This window comes from Callithrix jacchus, chromosome 1 (assembly GCF_049354715.1).
Source record: "Callithrix jacchus isolate 240 chromosome 1, calJac240_pri, whole genome shotgun sequence".
NCBI classification, from domain to species: Eukaryota; Metazoa; Chordata; class Mammalia; order Primates; family Cebidae; genus Callithrix; species Callithrix jacchus.
Genome location: NC_133502.1, coordinates 75,184,603 through 75,200,156, shown reverse-complemented (window position 1 = coordinate 75,200,156; position 15,554 = coordinate 75,184,603). Strand labels below are relative to the sequence as shown.

General features: G+C 41.3%; 1 protein-coding gene across 2 annotated transcripts in view; it reads right to left on the bottom strand.

Annotated features, from left to right (window-relative positions):
* The window catches only part of DIRAS2 (DIRAS family GTPase 2), a 30,466-nt gene extending 19,825 nt beyond the window's left edge, over positions 1–10,641 (bottom strand). Inside the window, exon 1 of one of the 2 annotated variants that reach the window (XM_002742694.5) lies at positions 10,284–10,641. The gene's annotated coding sequence lies outside the window, so the exon portion shown is untranslated. Of the gene's footprint in view, positions 1–10,098 lie in introns of both variants that reach the window. The other variant, XM_008992504.5, reaches the window with a different exon arrangement.
* Positions 10,642–15,554: the final 4,913 nt, after the last annotated feature.

The window sequence follows — 15,554 nt, the reverse complement described above, 5'->3', positions numbered from 1 at the left end:
TTTTTTTAAAAAAATCGTGTTTACTTCCACCATATTAAAAGCTCCTTAAGGGCTTTTTGTCTGTTCCATTCATTACTGTCTCCCAATGCTTGAACACTGCCTGGCCCGTAAGTAGCACACAAGAAGAATTTGTTTAGTGCATGCATGCATCTGTATTTTGCTTCCAATGAGCACACTGGAAAAGGCAGGCAAAGCAACTTGCCTCAGACAAGAACAAGGTAAGCAGAGATCTCTGGCTTCACCTCTGCTTTGCTGTGATATGTGTTTCTGTGGCCTGGGCAGGATCTCAGATGGGGCTTCCAGGCTGCAACCAGAGAGTGCTAGTGCAGACCACGTGTCTATTTCACTGACAGGGCGATGCTGCTGCTTGATGACATCCAGGGCTCTCTGCTGTAGATGGATTAATGAAACCAGACCAATACCATGTGCCCCAGGCAGGCCCCGGGGAGGGAGACAGCATGGAACCTTTCACATACTGGAAGAAAGGTGCCACCATGGGCAGCCAAAGGAAAGCCATGTGAGGTGAGGCTGGAAAAGAAGGCATGCTGACATCACATCACGTAAGGCTTGTAGAGGGCAGAGGGCAGCCACTGAAGGGGCCCTGGCTTCTCTGTCAAGTGGGTAATTTGGTCAAAAACAAAGGCAGCTTGGGCTAAGGTGAGAGCAGGGAAGGCAGAAAACAATTATGGTGACATCAACGACAACTATATGATAGGTTGGTGGGAAAAAAGGGTTAGGAGGTAGAATGGAGAAGAAGGATGCATCAGAAAAACTCCTAAGGTTTCCAACTTAGAGAACTGCATAGCTAGGATGAAATGATTTTCTGAGAGAACTCTAGACAAAAGACAGGTTTTAGGGAAGGACTCATGGGATTAATCTTCAGCATGCAGATCTCAAAGTGCCTTTGGGACAGTCAGGGGCTCACATCAGGTGGACAGGTGGATACATGTCCAGGGCCAGCTATAGCATCTGGGATTGAAATGCACATTTGGGAGCTACCTGCATTGAGGCCGGGATGGAAGCCAAGTGTGTGGATAAGATGGTTTGCAAGAACAAAGAGAAAGGAGTGGATGACTTGGACACAGCCTCAAGAGACTCCAGAATTTGATGTTTGGTAAAAGCAGTGGATCTGCACAAAATTAAAAAAAAAAAAAAGCAATCAGAGGAGGAGAAGCAACTCCATGGAGGAGCCATGTTGCGGAAGCTGAGAAAAGCAAAGACTGTGAAACAGAGAGGGCTTGACAGTGTGTACTGGCACTAAAAAGGGAAGTCAAATGAGAACTGGCAAGTGCCCTCTGGATGCGATGCAATGCAAGTCACTGGTGAACCTGGCAAGAGGCGCTTCAGTGGCACCACAGGGTAGAAGAAGGTTGCAGTAGATTGAGGAGTGGGCAAGCTCAGAAACACTTCCTGATACTTTGGTTGTGAATCAGAGGAAAGTTTCTCTGTGAATCAGAGAAAAAAAGGAATTGGTAGCCACATGGTACACAGTTTTGATTTGTTAAGTTTTTAAAAAATAATTTTGAAATACAGATATATCGGCATGTATACATTTTAAAGAGAAGGTAATAGCTGAATATACTGGCAAGATCAAATGTAAGTTCCTGGTGAGGGTGAAAAGGAAGTGCTATGATCAGAGTGGGGAGGCTCCCTCTGGTCCCCTAGAAATGTAAGAGTTTCCAGTCCTGAAAAGGTCATCCTGTGCCTGTGGAGCATAAGAACAGTGATGGAAAATGAGTGGAGTTACCTTGGATGATATCTGAACATGAGGTCAGGAGGAAGAAAATGAAACAAGGGTCAACACCTTTGGTGAGTGAAGAACAATATCCAGGAGGTCAGAAGAGGGCAAGGGCATATCATAAGGACCTAGGAGCCAATCAATGAAAATTTATTTGCGTCTGCTCTACGGTGACCAGGCAGGTTAACAAAACTGCTGTGAGAGGGAATAGCTACCAATGTGTCTTGAATCCAATGACCAATAACCTCATACAGTCCTTAGTACCAGAGGAGCTTTCGGCAGGCTTCCAGTCAAGGCCAGAATGCCCAGGATCTTCACACAGATGAACACTCAAGGCTAGAAATACAAGAATATCAACCAAGGCATGTTCTTTCATGTTCAAAACCATTGAATTCAGTTAGAGCCAGGAACTCCTATGGATCGATGAGTCCAGTCAACAGAGGAAAGGAACATTGGCAAAAGGAGGAAAGTGGATTTAACCAGGTAAAAAATAGAATCCCAGTTGGTTCAATGAAGAGAGAAAGATATATAGGGAAAAAAGGGAACATTTTAACATTCACTTGAGAGTGTGAGCTCTGGTAAATTAGAAAGGGCTGAAGCTGAAGCCAGAATTCCATCCAGAAATAAAGTACAACTGTAAGACAATGGGCTTCATGCCAAGCTGTAAAAGAGAATAAGTCTGAGACACTGAGAAAGAGGAACCACTCAAACATTCATCAGATATCAACCACCCAAACAGCCTGAATCCTTACTGCCTAGCTGGAATCCGGAGGTTCTAGGCAAGATTCGTCTTAAAAACACCTTTTGACTTAGCTCTTCGTAGCCCCAGTTTACAGATGAGAGAGCTGAGACTCTGGATGGTTAAAGCCACAGAGAATTGTTACACAGCTAGTGACAGAAGCCACATTTGAGCTCAATTGAGGTAAGTCCAAACACGTGTGGAAGAGGAGCAATCACAATAGCCTAGAGGACCAGAAACATGGTCTAGGCTTCAGTAAAAATAGGGAAGCTATGGATGAATGCTTCACCATCAGGTATCTGGGGACAGAATCTTCAATTATGTTTTATTGCACCTTGGTATAATAATCATAGCTAATCTGGGAAGGCACCCAAACAATCCAAATTAGAAACAACTGAAAAAGAAGTGCCGGATTCTAAAATGTTGGAGAAGGAAGCCTTTAAGACTAACATATAATATTGCCAAGCAACTTTGAAACTTATATAATATTCATTTAAAATATGCAATGATGATGCTAGAAAGCTTATAATGGATAACTGTGTATGTTTTCTGACTCATCAAAAATGCTATACATGCTTCATATAAGGTCCACACCAAAAGCTGAACTCTGAACAACTATACCAACAGGTCAAGAAAACACATGTTTGGAGGAAAACATGGGTTATGCTTACATCATGGGATATTTAATTCATGATTTCAATGTAGCCTTAACACTAGAGTCAAAAGCCCAACCAGAGAAGGGCCAGGCCATAGGAGACTCGATTCACAGTAGGAAGTCTCATTTGTTGGTCTTTGCCAGTCTTAAGATAATGAGAAGGTAAGATGATATTTGGTATTCACATATCTTTCAATGCTGGGGTAAAGACTCACAGTTTCTAATTAGTATACGTTTCTATTTAGTATAAGTCCTACAACTAAGAGGTCTGGGTTCCATCTGCAGTCTCAGTATTGCAGGGCAAGACCCTCCTGCCCCAAACATGGCTTTGTTTCCATAATGGAAGTGGTACAACTTCAGTGGAATCTGGAATTGCCCTAAAGGACAGAGAATACAACTGAATATTCTTAAAGAATGCCACTGTAAGAATAAAAATATCACAAAAAAGTTACCCATGCAAAAATCAACAATATTTTGAAATGCAACAAAATAAAGTTGAATATTTCTTTCTTTTTTTTTTTTGTTTGAGAAGGAGTTTTGCTCTTGTTACCCAGGCTGGAGTGCAATGGTACGATCTCAGCTCACTGCAATCTCCGCCTCCTGGGTTCAGGCAATTCTCCTGTCTCAGCCTCCTGAGCAGCTGGGATTACAGGCACGCGCCACCATGCCCAGCTAATTTTTTGTATCTTTAGTAAAGACGGGGTTTCACCATGTTGACCAGGATGGTCTCGATCTTTTGACCTCGTGATCCACCCACCTCGGCCTCCCAAAGTGCTGGGATTACAGGCTTGAGCCACCGCGTCTGGCCCTAAAGTTGAATATTTTTCTACAGTGGGTTAACTTAATTGGCTCACCATTTCACATTAACTCACAATGGCAACCTACTCAACATGTTTGTCTCAATTGCCAGAAATGGTCTCCTGTCAAAAGCATAAATTGAATGGGAAGAAGGGGGTTGGTAGTGAAACATTTAGCATGTGACTAAATGATCTGAGTGGTCATTGGTAAGAAAGCAGCACTGTGATCAAGTGTTAACAAAATGGTACATAGTCAAAGAGAGACATATCAATTGATAGCCATTTAGTCAGAGAGGTAGACAAATATGTGCAAGTATGACAAGCAACTTTTCATGTACAGTTGCTTCTCAACTTACCAGGTGGCTATGTCCTGATAAACCCCTCACAAATTGATAATATCATGTAAAAAATACATTTAATACAACTTACCTACTGTAAACCATAGTTTAGCCTAGCCTAGCTTAAATGTGCTCAGAACACTTTCATTAACCGACAGTTGGGCAAAGTCTTCTGGCAACACAGTCAATTAGAGTATCAGTTGTTTCCCTTGGTGATCATGTGGATAACTAAGAGCTGTGGCTCACTGCCACTTCCCAGCATCCTGAGAGTGGATCACACCATATACCACTGCATATCACCAGCCCAGGAAAGTATCAAAAATCAAAGAAGAGTTTCTACTGAATGTATATAGCATTCCCACTATTGTAAAGTCAAAACATCATACACTGACACATAGCAAGCTGAAAGCCATCTACAGGTTTGTTCATATTAGCATATATAGAGCCAGATCGTGTTTCTTAACAGCTTCAAAAGACTCTGTTGAGGGATACGCTATCATTTATTAACCACTTTCTTGGTATTTTCAGTCTTTTGCTCAATGAATAGCCTTAGACATAAATATTTTATGTTTCTGAGCCTATCTGTAGAGAAAACTCCTATAAATGGAACTGCAGAATCAAAGGGTAGGTACATTTCAAATTTGGTAGCGAATGCCTGTTGCTCTTGAAAATTACTACCAACTTCTCCATCACCTGTTCCCTGATGGTGTATGAGTGCTATTTCCCCAGACCTTGCATAATATGGAGTATTATCAAACTCTTTGATAATTGAAACAAGATGTCTGTTTCTCATTACCGAATTAATTGCATTTACTTAATTTGGGTGACGTTGAGCCTTTGTTAAAAGTAATTGGTATTTGTATCTTTGAAACCAGTGTGTTTTTCTTCTTGGCTCAGTTTCTAGTAGTTTGCAAGGATGGTATTATCTTAGATTAAGGCCATGGCTCTCCAACTGTGCTTGGAAGATCAGCACAATCCCCTTCACTGGGACCTTTTTAGAAACACCAGGTCCCCATTGAGTCAGATCAGCTGAATCAGAGTCTCATGGGTTTGAAATCACAATCTCAGGCTTGGTAAGGCCATCAGGTGATTCTGATGCTTACAGAATTTGAGAACAACTGTGTTTAAAAAAATAGGCCTCATCTAAAATATGTCACAAATATCTTCCCTTTGATATTGTTTATTTTATATTGTCTTCTGGAAAGAAATTTAAAATTTCTGTGGATCCAATTTAACAAACTTTTCCTTTTTAGTATTTCAGTTTGAGTTCATACTTAAAAAGCCCTTGCCTACTCTGAGACCATTAAAAATGCTTCCATATTTACCTTTTCATTCTTTGTTTAAAGATTTGTTCCAACAACTTATTTCTGCATCTTGAAATTATTGAATATATGGAGGAATTTTAACTAGGATTTAAGGAATGGAAGAACAAAAAAGATACACAAAGCATTATATGTAAACCTGGCAACATTTTTAAAAAATAGATAAGTACGTGGTTGTCATGATAGAGAAATTTAGGTTATTTTCAAAATCTAGGTTGCCCAGCCATTTCTATTATCCATAGTTCTATCTCTTCTTGGCTTGCAAACACTTACACAGACCTTACTAAAAAGCTAATGTCAGTTTTATATTTTGTGGTCCACTCTCATTCATTCTGTAAGAACCCAGTGAAGGCCAAAAAGGTTCCAAGAGAGAAGCACAAAGGTGAAGTAATGGAAGCAAAAGGCTTAGTCAATCCTTTTTTCAGTGTCAGATGACTGTTTTATAGGCAAGGAGGCAATGATATACTCCATTGATCGTGTGTGTTGTATGCATGTTATTGGGACGGTGGGTAACTGGGTGGTAAGGCTGGGGAGATGAGTCTAAGTTTATACAGAAATGGCATTGAGCTGGATTTTTGTATGCAAATAGAGAGCTGAGTGGACTCCACCTGGATTTTCCTCAATGAAGAAACCTGGGTTCTGATCACTTTTCCTTTTTGCTCAGCATCTTCTAGAGAGAAATCCCCAAACTCAAAAGTCGCAAAGGTGCTCCAATAAAGCAATCAGAATGTAAGGATGACAGAGGAAAGAAAGCTTCCTCCTTCCAAGGCTTCTTTGAGCCCTAATGAGTATCTGAAGATGTTAAATGAGGGAGGGGCATGTGTGTTTATTATGGGAAGGCATAATGGAAAGTTCTTGCGTTCTTATTTCCTCAGAAAAATTATCACTTTGCAGACATTAATTAGCTTTAAAAAATATTGCCCCAAATCCTTTCATACAGAATGCTGCCCTATTTAAATCTCCTATCATAATTTCTGAGACAGAGAACCATGTGATGGAAATGGTACCCACCCCACAAGCCCTCACTGATCATGGAGGTATTCAGGGACTAGATAAAGAAACAGATATATTTTCATTAAGACCATTAATTTCTGTGTTTCAAGAATTCGGTATTCATGCATCATTTCTAAAGCATTAGATTTCACCCTAAACTTTAATGGTGTCAAAATAAATAGACACAAACGTTGAAAATACTCATACCAGTAAAGAATAATACTGAAAGATTTGTGTAATATATTTTTGTTGCATAGTAAAGAATGAACAGCCACTGGCTGTTTATTAGTTTTATAATGAGTTTGCTGCTGCTTGTTCAATAAAAAGAATTATATGAAAATTGAATGATCCATAATGGGTCTTGGGGACTAAGTTGCTGATCTCTGAAATCAAGAATTACGCTGAAGCAAACCCCAGGTGCAGGGTAGGGTGGGCAGTACTTCTTGGGATAAAATTTAGTAATGGTGCAAAATGATGATGCCATCAGGCATACCTCTTTTCCTTGGTTTCTGCCACAATAAACCTCTAGGCTGCATGCAGGTTGGATCCCCCATGTCTACTCACTGGTTATTTTTTGCAGAATCACAGGAAGTATTTAATGTAATCCTTTTGTCTTTCTGATAGAGAACCAAGTAATAGGTTCAAGACTGCACAACAGTTAATGACAGGAAAGAGAAGGACACGTATCTCATAGCAATCTGAGCCCATCTGTAGATTTATTTTTGATAGTGCTTAGTTAGTGATGGCGCCGAATGCCTTAGCTTTTTAAATTACCATCAATTGATTAATGATCTATAGCTGTGCTGGACAATACAATAGCGATCAGCTGCTTGAGTTATTGAACACTGGAAGCACAGTGAATCCAAATTGAGATGCCTTCTCAGCAGTCATTTAAAATGGTAAAATATCTTATTAGTATTTTCTATGGATTATATCTAAATGGTCATTTTCTAATATGCTGGCTTAAATATATTATTAAAATTAATTTCACCTTTAAAATCAAAATTAAAATTAAAATCAATTAAATTAAAAAAATTAAAAATTAAAAAACAATAAAATAAATTAAAAATTAAAAAAACTAAAATTAAAATTAATTTCCCTTTACTTTTCTATTACGACCATTAGGACATTTTAAACTCTGCACATGCCTCACACATTTCAATTCTATTGTACAGTACTGATTTATAAGAAAACACTGCATTAAGAAGTCGGCTATAAGGAATCTCTTTCCTAAATTTGCCAGTGGTTGAGAGCAAAGAAGGAGAGAATGAGGGGGCATCTGTTTTGAGTACTTCAAAGAGTCCTTCCCTGTCAGTGAGGAGAGACTCGCAAACCATGTAATAAACGAAAACTAAAGCATTATTTGACATCAGTTAAATAATTTTAAGTTCATATTTAAATATGTAAGAATGAATTAGTAAATTTAACTCTTAAAAAGCCATCAGCGATTTGGACAACATAACAACCATTGTATTCTCTTTTGATTGAGTAGCTGTTTTCCTGGAAAAATCATAACCAAAATCAATTAGTGTCCTACAAATCAGTATTCTATTCTTAAAGAGACATCTGTCTACTATCAATACTCACACCAGATAGACTGACGATAGATAGAGCCAATCTACCCTATGAGTGAGAATTGGGAATGGTTGTTATCTGAATCCAAAGTTACAGATCAGCACTAAACACTTTTTTACTTAAAATAGCTGGCAGGCAACCACCTCACCCCAGACAACTGAATGCTCCTCTAACAAAGAAATTCTCTGGTGGAAAAATTTACTGCATTTATTATAGGGAAATGATGATTTTGCCTAAATCAATGGGTTAATTTTCAACATATCAACTCTGGCCTCCAAATTAGAAGAAGAATGAATAGTACATTTTTATTATCACAGATACACTCTCTTTTTGACAAAAGCATCCCAGTTGTTTTTTAAAAGGTTTTAATTTTTCAGTAAGATAATGCAGTATTTACCACTGAAATAATACATTTCATATACAGTAAAAGTTGTGTGTGGGTGTATAGTTTAGGAATAACACACAATAAATAAATAAATAAAGATCTCCTCTGCTCTTCTCACGAGGAAACTGCTTTGCTGAGAACGCTGAGTTGTTAGACACAAACTGAACGGAAAAGTGACTTTCACAACTTGGCATTCCATCTGTATGTTTTCTGAGTCGCCTCTTAGGAACAAGTCTATTAAAGGTGTAACAAAGAAAGATTCTGGAGGTTTCTACAATAACCATGAACACATACTTCCCATCTGCAGGGATCACTGAAGTGTGAGCAGCAGTTCTCGGTATATACGCCTTGGTATTGACAGCAATAACCCCTCCCTGCCCCTTCCTTTCTCTGTGCCCACCCGAGACTATTACCAAATTAAATGCCATCTGTTAAATGGGATGAAAATGTTTCCTTGCCATTGTATCTTTTATTTTTATAAAATGAACTGTGTCTTCCTGTCCCCAGCCCACAGAGCCTCTTGCATTTCCAGAGATAGATAAAATTGTGGACAATTTGCAATTTCAGGCAACAACCAAGAAAAAAGTATGATTCCCCTACAAATTCATTACATTTATTCTAATTTTATCCTCCTCTTTTCTCTCCCTCCCACTCCACCTCCTCGAATCCAAATGCCACTGGAAATGGAGCACATTGTGACTGGTTTGGAATGTAAAATGCTCCAGACTTTTAGCGTTACCTAGAAAATCTTCCTTAAAAATAATATTTTTGAAAATGTTTAGTTTGAAGCAGAAAAGTTCTGATATGCTAGACTAGCTTCTCACATGCTAGGGGATCCATTTAAAGATAACAAGGGCAAATATGTAAAATAAATTCTTAGGGAAGGCAAGCTGTGTCTCTGCACAGTAGGAAGAAACTGAATTCCACCACAGTGTTGTATTCCAACATGCAATTGATGTAACAGATGATTCACAGAGCTTGAAGTTTAAAAGTCTCCCAAACCCACATAGAATGTGAATTAGAGTTTTAAAGAGGAAAAACAGCATTTTTCAAGAGAGGACGACAGAGGCAGGTTCCCACACTGCCCGAAGCCAGCATTGCTTTGCAGGTGAGCCTGGGAGCTGTCAGCAGTCATTGTCATCTGATAGGAAACCACAGTCTTACAACTAAGGACAGGATGCAGCTCCTTGCCTATCTTCTGCTCTTACAACAAGAGAGCTGAAAGGAGCACATACAGATATCATGAAACACATTCTTTAAAAAGACAAAGATTCAGACAGGTCTCAGCCAAGCCCATGAAGTGAAGCAGTCAAGGATGAAAGCATGCCGAAGCAAACGGCAGTCCCTAACGCGCTTGGCATTTTTCTCACTTTGTAAGACTACATCTTCTTACACTTTTCCTACAATCCATTAAACTTCCACGTTAACAGAAACACCTGCACGGTAGAATTTTCCAAAACGGTAACTCTTGTTTTGGACGGAATCCCTAATAATATGTAAGATACAGATTTTTTAAAAAAGAACATGTTTTAGATAAGGGTAGGAATGATGCTCACCCTTCCTGACAAGGATACAGAAATGCAGGTTTCTTCCCCGCTGGACAACTCCAGTCTTTACACGCGGACTCGCCCTCCCAGAGAGCGGTAATCCCTTTCCAGGGGCTAGCAAACAATCAAGCCAAAGCCGCCCGTGCCCCAGTATGGACGCGGCGAGGCCACGGCAGAAGGGCGAAATCGATTACCTGAGGAAGAACACAACTCCGTTCAGAGCTTCTTCAGAGCTCCGCTCGCGCAGGACAGGACAGCGCAGGGTGTGTGGATGCAGCTCCTCCCAGGCGCAGCGCGCTCCCTCCCGCCGCCGTGACGACGCTGTCAGCTGCTCTCCCGCCGCGTGCTCTGCGCCGCCCGCCGGCAGTGGTCCCCGCGCCCCGTCCGCCCGCAGCCCCTGCACCTGCGCTGGCCTGAGCCACGCCAGCCTGGCACTGTCACCGCCGCTGCACGCTGCTCCTCCTCCTCTCTCTTCAATCTCTGCCTTCTCAGACGTGCCAGCTGCTGCAGAGGCCGCCGCTGCTGCTGCTTAAATGGCGCCTGCTCGCCTCCAAAGAGCTTTTAGGTGCCACCTACCGCATGCTCCTGGAATAGATGGTGAGGACCGGAATTTTCTGATAATTTAATGAATTAAAACAATTCCATTGAAAGAGAACCAGATTCTTTTGTTCGCATTGCCAACTATAATCACTACTAACCATATAGTCTTTCTTTCCATTTCCAGATTTTAACTTTTAAAAACCGACTCATTTAAACACAGGAGACATGCCCTGCCTGGTAGCCAACCACACAGTGTAGATTAATACATTCTAATTTAATGGGATCCTATGACAACACCGCCATTGGCGAGCTTGGGTTAGAACTGCCTTTTCAAGGAGTGGTTCCACATTAGCATTTAAAGGAAATAACCACGTTTATTTCCTGACATCGATAAACAATTTTGTCAAAGACACGTTGATTAAAAACAGGTGAATCGCCGGGCGCGGTGGCTCACACCGGTAATCCCAGCACCTTGGGAGGCCGAGGCGGGTAGATCACGAGGTCAACAGATCGAGACCATCCTGGTCAACATGGCAAAACCCCGTCTCTACTAAAAATACAAAAAATTAGCTGGACATGGTGGCGCGTGCCTGTAATCCCAGCTACTCAGGAGGCTGAGGCAGGAGAATTGCCTGAACCCAGGAGGTGGAGGTTGCGGTGAGCCGAGATTGCGCCATTGCACTCCAGCCTGGGTAACAAGAGTGAAACTCCGTCTCAAAAAAAAAAAAAAAACAAAAAAAAAAACAGGTGAATCAGCAAGAAAACGATTAATGGCTAACAATTCTGTGCAGGCGTTTTAAAAAGTGCTCGACTGTAACATTGATACATTTTAAATTTAAACTACAGACTGAATATTTCTTCTCTTGGTTATGTTGCTCATTCTTTTGTCATACCAAATACGCTAAAAGACTTAAGCAAAATTAACATTTTATAGTTCTTTACATTTGGTTTATGTTGTAGAATCCTATTTATCTGTTTTAATCACATCTTCACTTTCTGAATAATTAAACCATGTTATCCTTTGAAGTTCATTTCCAAAGTAAAATTCTGCCCTACTATTCACAGGAAATAGATGTTTTAAAAATCATACTTTAAAACTATTTAGTTTACAAATTATAGTCAAGAAAACTTATTTTGTTTCCCAGTTCATCCTAATTCTGGCCTTGATCCTATGGCCATTTGAATATAAAAATACAGTTTTTCCTAAAGTCATTTAAGGCTACTGTCAGCAGACCTGCACCTACGCTAATGATATCCAAAAACAGAGTGGTCACCCTGTCCTCCAGTCTCCTCTTCATTGCAAAGGCCACTCAGTGGCCAGTGTATGGCCACTCAGAGAGCCAGCCCAGAAGATGCTCTGAAGGCAATGACAGTGGATTCTGAGCACTGCCTGATGCAGTTTCTGGATCCTGAAACAACCATCCTGACAGTCTTAAAAGTCAGGATGTTGTTTTCCATGACAACCAAAATGTAGGTTATCAGGTTAAATGACAAAATGGAATGTAAGAAGTAAACAAAAGAGGGTAAAAGGATTAGAGAAGCAAAAATACTGAAGGCAAAATGCCAGTGCTAGCATGGAAGCAGGAAGAGCAAATCTGGAGCTGATAAAGAGAGCCAGTTCCATGCTGAAAATCCCACGGTGCAGAAGAATTCTGCCTTTTGCCACATGCCATCATTATTTGCTCTGAGAATGTGAAGCAGGGGCCCAGAGGCCTCATTTAGACAGGGAGCAACTCACTTAAAATGATATCTCTGGCCTCTTTGGCACTACCCAAGATCCCTAACATTCCATCAATCAGAAGGAACAGATTGCTCCCAAATTTCTCCTTTAACTTCCCCTTAACTTACATCCTTCTAAGAGCCTGTCCCATTTGCGTCCAGGCTAGGGGCTCCTGACACCTGACTGCATATTTGAATCAGCAGGGGAGCTATAAATACATTTTAAAACAAGGTCAAATTTCCATTCCAGTCCTCCATGGGTGGGACCCAAACATCCACATATTTCAACGTGAAATTGCTGTTTGTGTCCCCCCAAAATTCATATGCTGACATTCTAGTTTCCAACGTGAGGAGGTGGAACCTCTGCACAGCACTGTCATGAATGGGATCAGTGCCCTTATAGAAGAGGGCCCAGAGAGCTAAGGCATCATCTATGAACCAGGAAGCAGACCCTCATCAGACACCAAATCTACCTTGATCTTGGACTTTCCAACCTCTACAACTGTGAGCTATACATTTTGGTTGTTTATAGCTATGGGTTTTGTTGTTGTTGTTTTAATAGTAGCCAAGAGTAAAACAGGAAGTCAAAGGTCAAGAACCATTGCTCTAATATAAACCTTTGTTACTCAACGTGAATTCATGGATCTGCAGCATCCACATTACCTAGAAACATTAAAAATACAGACTTTTAATCCCCACTCCAGAACTTCAATCTCAGAATCTGACTTTAATAAAATCTCCAGGAGGTTCCCAAGCTTGTTAGAAGTGAGGAAACTCCAAGCCAGAATATCTCAAATGCTACAATGTATCAGAATCACCTTGGAGGTGGGGCTTGTTAAAACATTTCCAGCTAAGCCATGCCCTGATTTTCTGATTTTGTAGGTCTGGGGTAGGGTAATGCTGATGCTGCTTAGAGCAGGAATTCAGGTGAGCTATGCCACTCAGGTCATGCAGAGACCAGTAGCAAATGGTAGTGAGCTGTTCAATGCTGAGGTGGAAGAAACACAACATGCCTTTGTTTTCTAAAGTAATTAAATCCAGTATCACTCCTTTTAGGGAAGCCCCATCCTTCTCCACCATCTCACAGGTACACTTTCCCCAGGGCCTTTGGGTGCCTGTAAAAAGAGCCTCTTCCAAGTTCCTGCTTTGCTCTCACCACTTAGGACTCTGCAAACTTACACTTGGCCTTGGTGCAGATGAAAAGACGGCCCCTCTCTGGGTGACACGACCCTTCTCTCTGCCCAGACATTATGTGGCTTGAGGGGCAGAAGATCCTTTGTGCAAAGAACTTCCTGGACAAGTGCAGACCACTCTGGGTACCCACCTGGGTGAGGGATGCACCTGCTGAGCCCCAGGGCATTCTCACCCTCTGCTGGTCACCTTTTATATTATACAAACTGCACATCCCACAAGGTACACATCAGCTCTGCTCCCCAATCAGGCAAGCATGGTCTGTGTGAGGGCTCATAACTCCATTTATGACTTTGGTCTACAGAGTGCCAGACACTACCAACAAAGAGGAAGAACCAAATTCTCACACTGGGGACACAAACTAAGAGAGAATGCAGTAGATGCACTGATGAGGTGCTGAGCAAGCAAGCATGCCTTTGGACTATGTTCTCCATGGGTCTCCTTGTCTTATTTTTATCTTGCTTTCTCTCAGACAGTGTTTCTGAGTACTACCAGTATCAGCAACCTTGGGAAGTTGTTATAAATACACATGTCAGCGCTACCTGGACCTATTGATTCAGAAACGGTGAAGGTAGAGCCCAGCTGTCTGCTTTTTAGCAAACATTCCAGGTGATTCTGATGCATAGTAGAGTTTGAAACTCATTGCACTACAATTTATTTTTTTAATTATACATTTAGCAAATGCCCTGTCAAAATATCTTCTCTAAAATTCTTGAAAAGTTACTTCAATCTCAGAATCTAACTTCAATAAAATCTCTAGAAGATTCCCAAGCTTGTTAGAAGTGGAGAAGCTCCAAGCCAGGGTATCTCAAATGCTACAATATATCAGAATTACGTTGGAGGAGGGGGCTTGTTCAAACATTTCCAGCTGAGCCACACCCTGATTTTCGGATTCTGTAGGTCTGGGGTGGGGTCCCTGATAATGCTGATGCTTCTTAGAGTAGGAATCCAGATGAGCAATGCCACTCAGGTCATGCAGGACCAGTAGCAAATGTCAGCGGCCTGGTACAATATGCTCAAGAGAACAATGCACTCCATCCTCTCTGATGTTTCTGGTAATGAAGACTCGGCAGATTTTCCTGACATCACAACATTAGTTTCTTCTCAGCTGTCCCTTCTAAAGTTCCTTCATAAAAGGGTGGGGCACAGGCCTCTCCTGCCCAGAGAACACTCAATTTCCCAGCAGTCTTGTCACCAGCAAGGATGTCCACCTCCAGGAGTGGCCCTGGTCTCTTTGCACCTCAAGACCCAGTCACCATGTCCTCCTCAACAGGGTCATTCCAGCCTAATCTCTGGAGGAGCCAAATCCTGGGAACTAAGGTCACAGCCTTGAAATGCAAAAATGCTCTGCAGATCTTGGAGAAAGGAAGCACATAAAGCCTACCCCCAAAAGGGAAGAAGAAAATAAAATTTTCCTTTCATTCTTGTCCATGAGTTTACCAGCCCAAACATAAGAGCTCTGAAGTTGGGGTGGCCCTTCAAAGATAGCCCACATTGAGGCAAGAAAGCCGCCCTGGATCAGTCATTGTCTGTGTGCTGTCTCTCATCACTCCTCAGGAATGCAGTCTTGGGCAAGGTGGCTGTCTTTGGTAGAAGGTAATGCTAAAAAAGGGAGTCAGCTGAGAGCCTTCAGCAGTGATACTCCAAAATGATAGATGTGTGATATTTTTTAAAACTAATTTTAGTGCAATGAGTTTCAAACTCTCCTGTGCATCCGAATCACCTGGATTGTTTGCTAAAAAGCAGATTGCTGAGCTGCACCTTCAGAGATTCTGAATCAGTAGGTCCAGAGTGAGACTGAAATGTGTATTTCTACTGTATTGCCACTGGGGTAATAAGAGCTTCAGTCCTGTGTGATGGATAAGGTGGTACCCCATGGCATCCCCAGCAGTGTCCAAGAGTGACTTTTAGAGGATGGCATAATTTTGTTGCAAATAAAGAATCTCAGAGGTAGGTCTTCTTTGCAGCAGATAAAGGTATAGTGTTATTCCATTGGTTTCAATCCTGATTCTGTA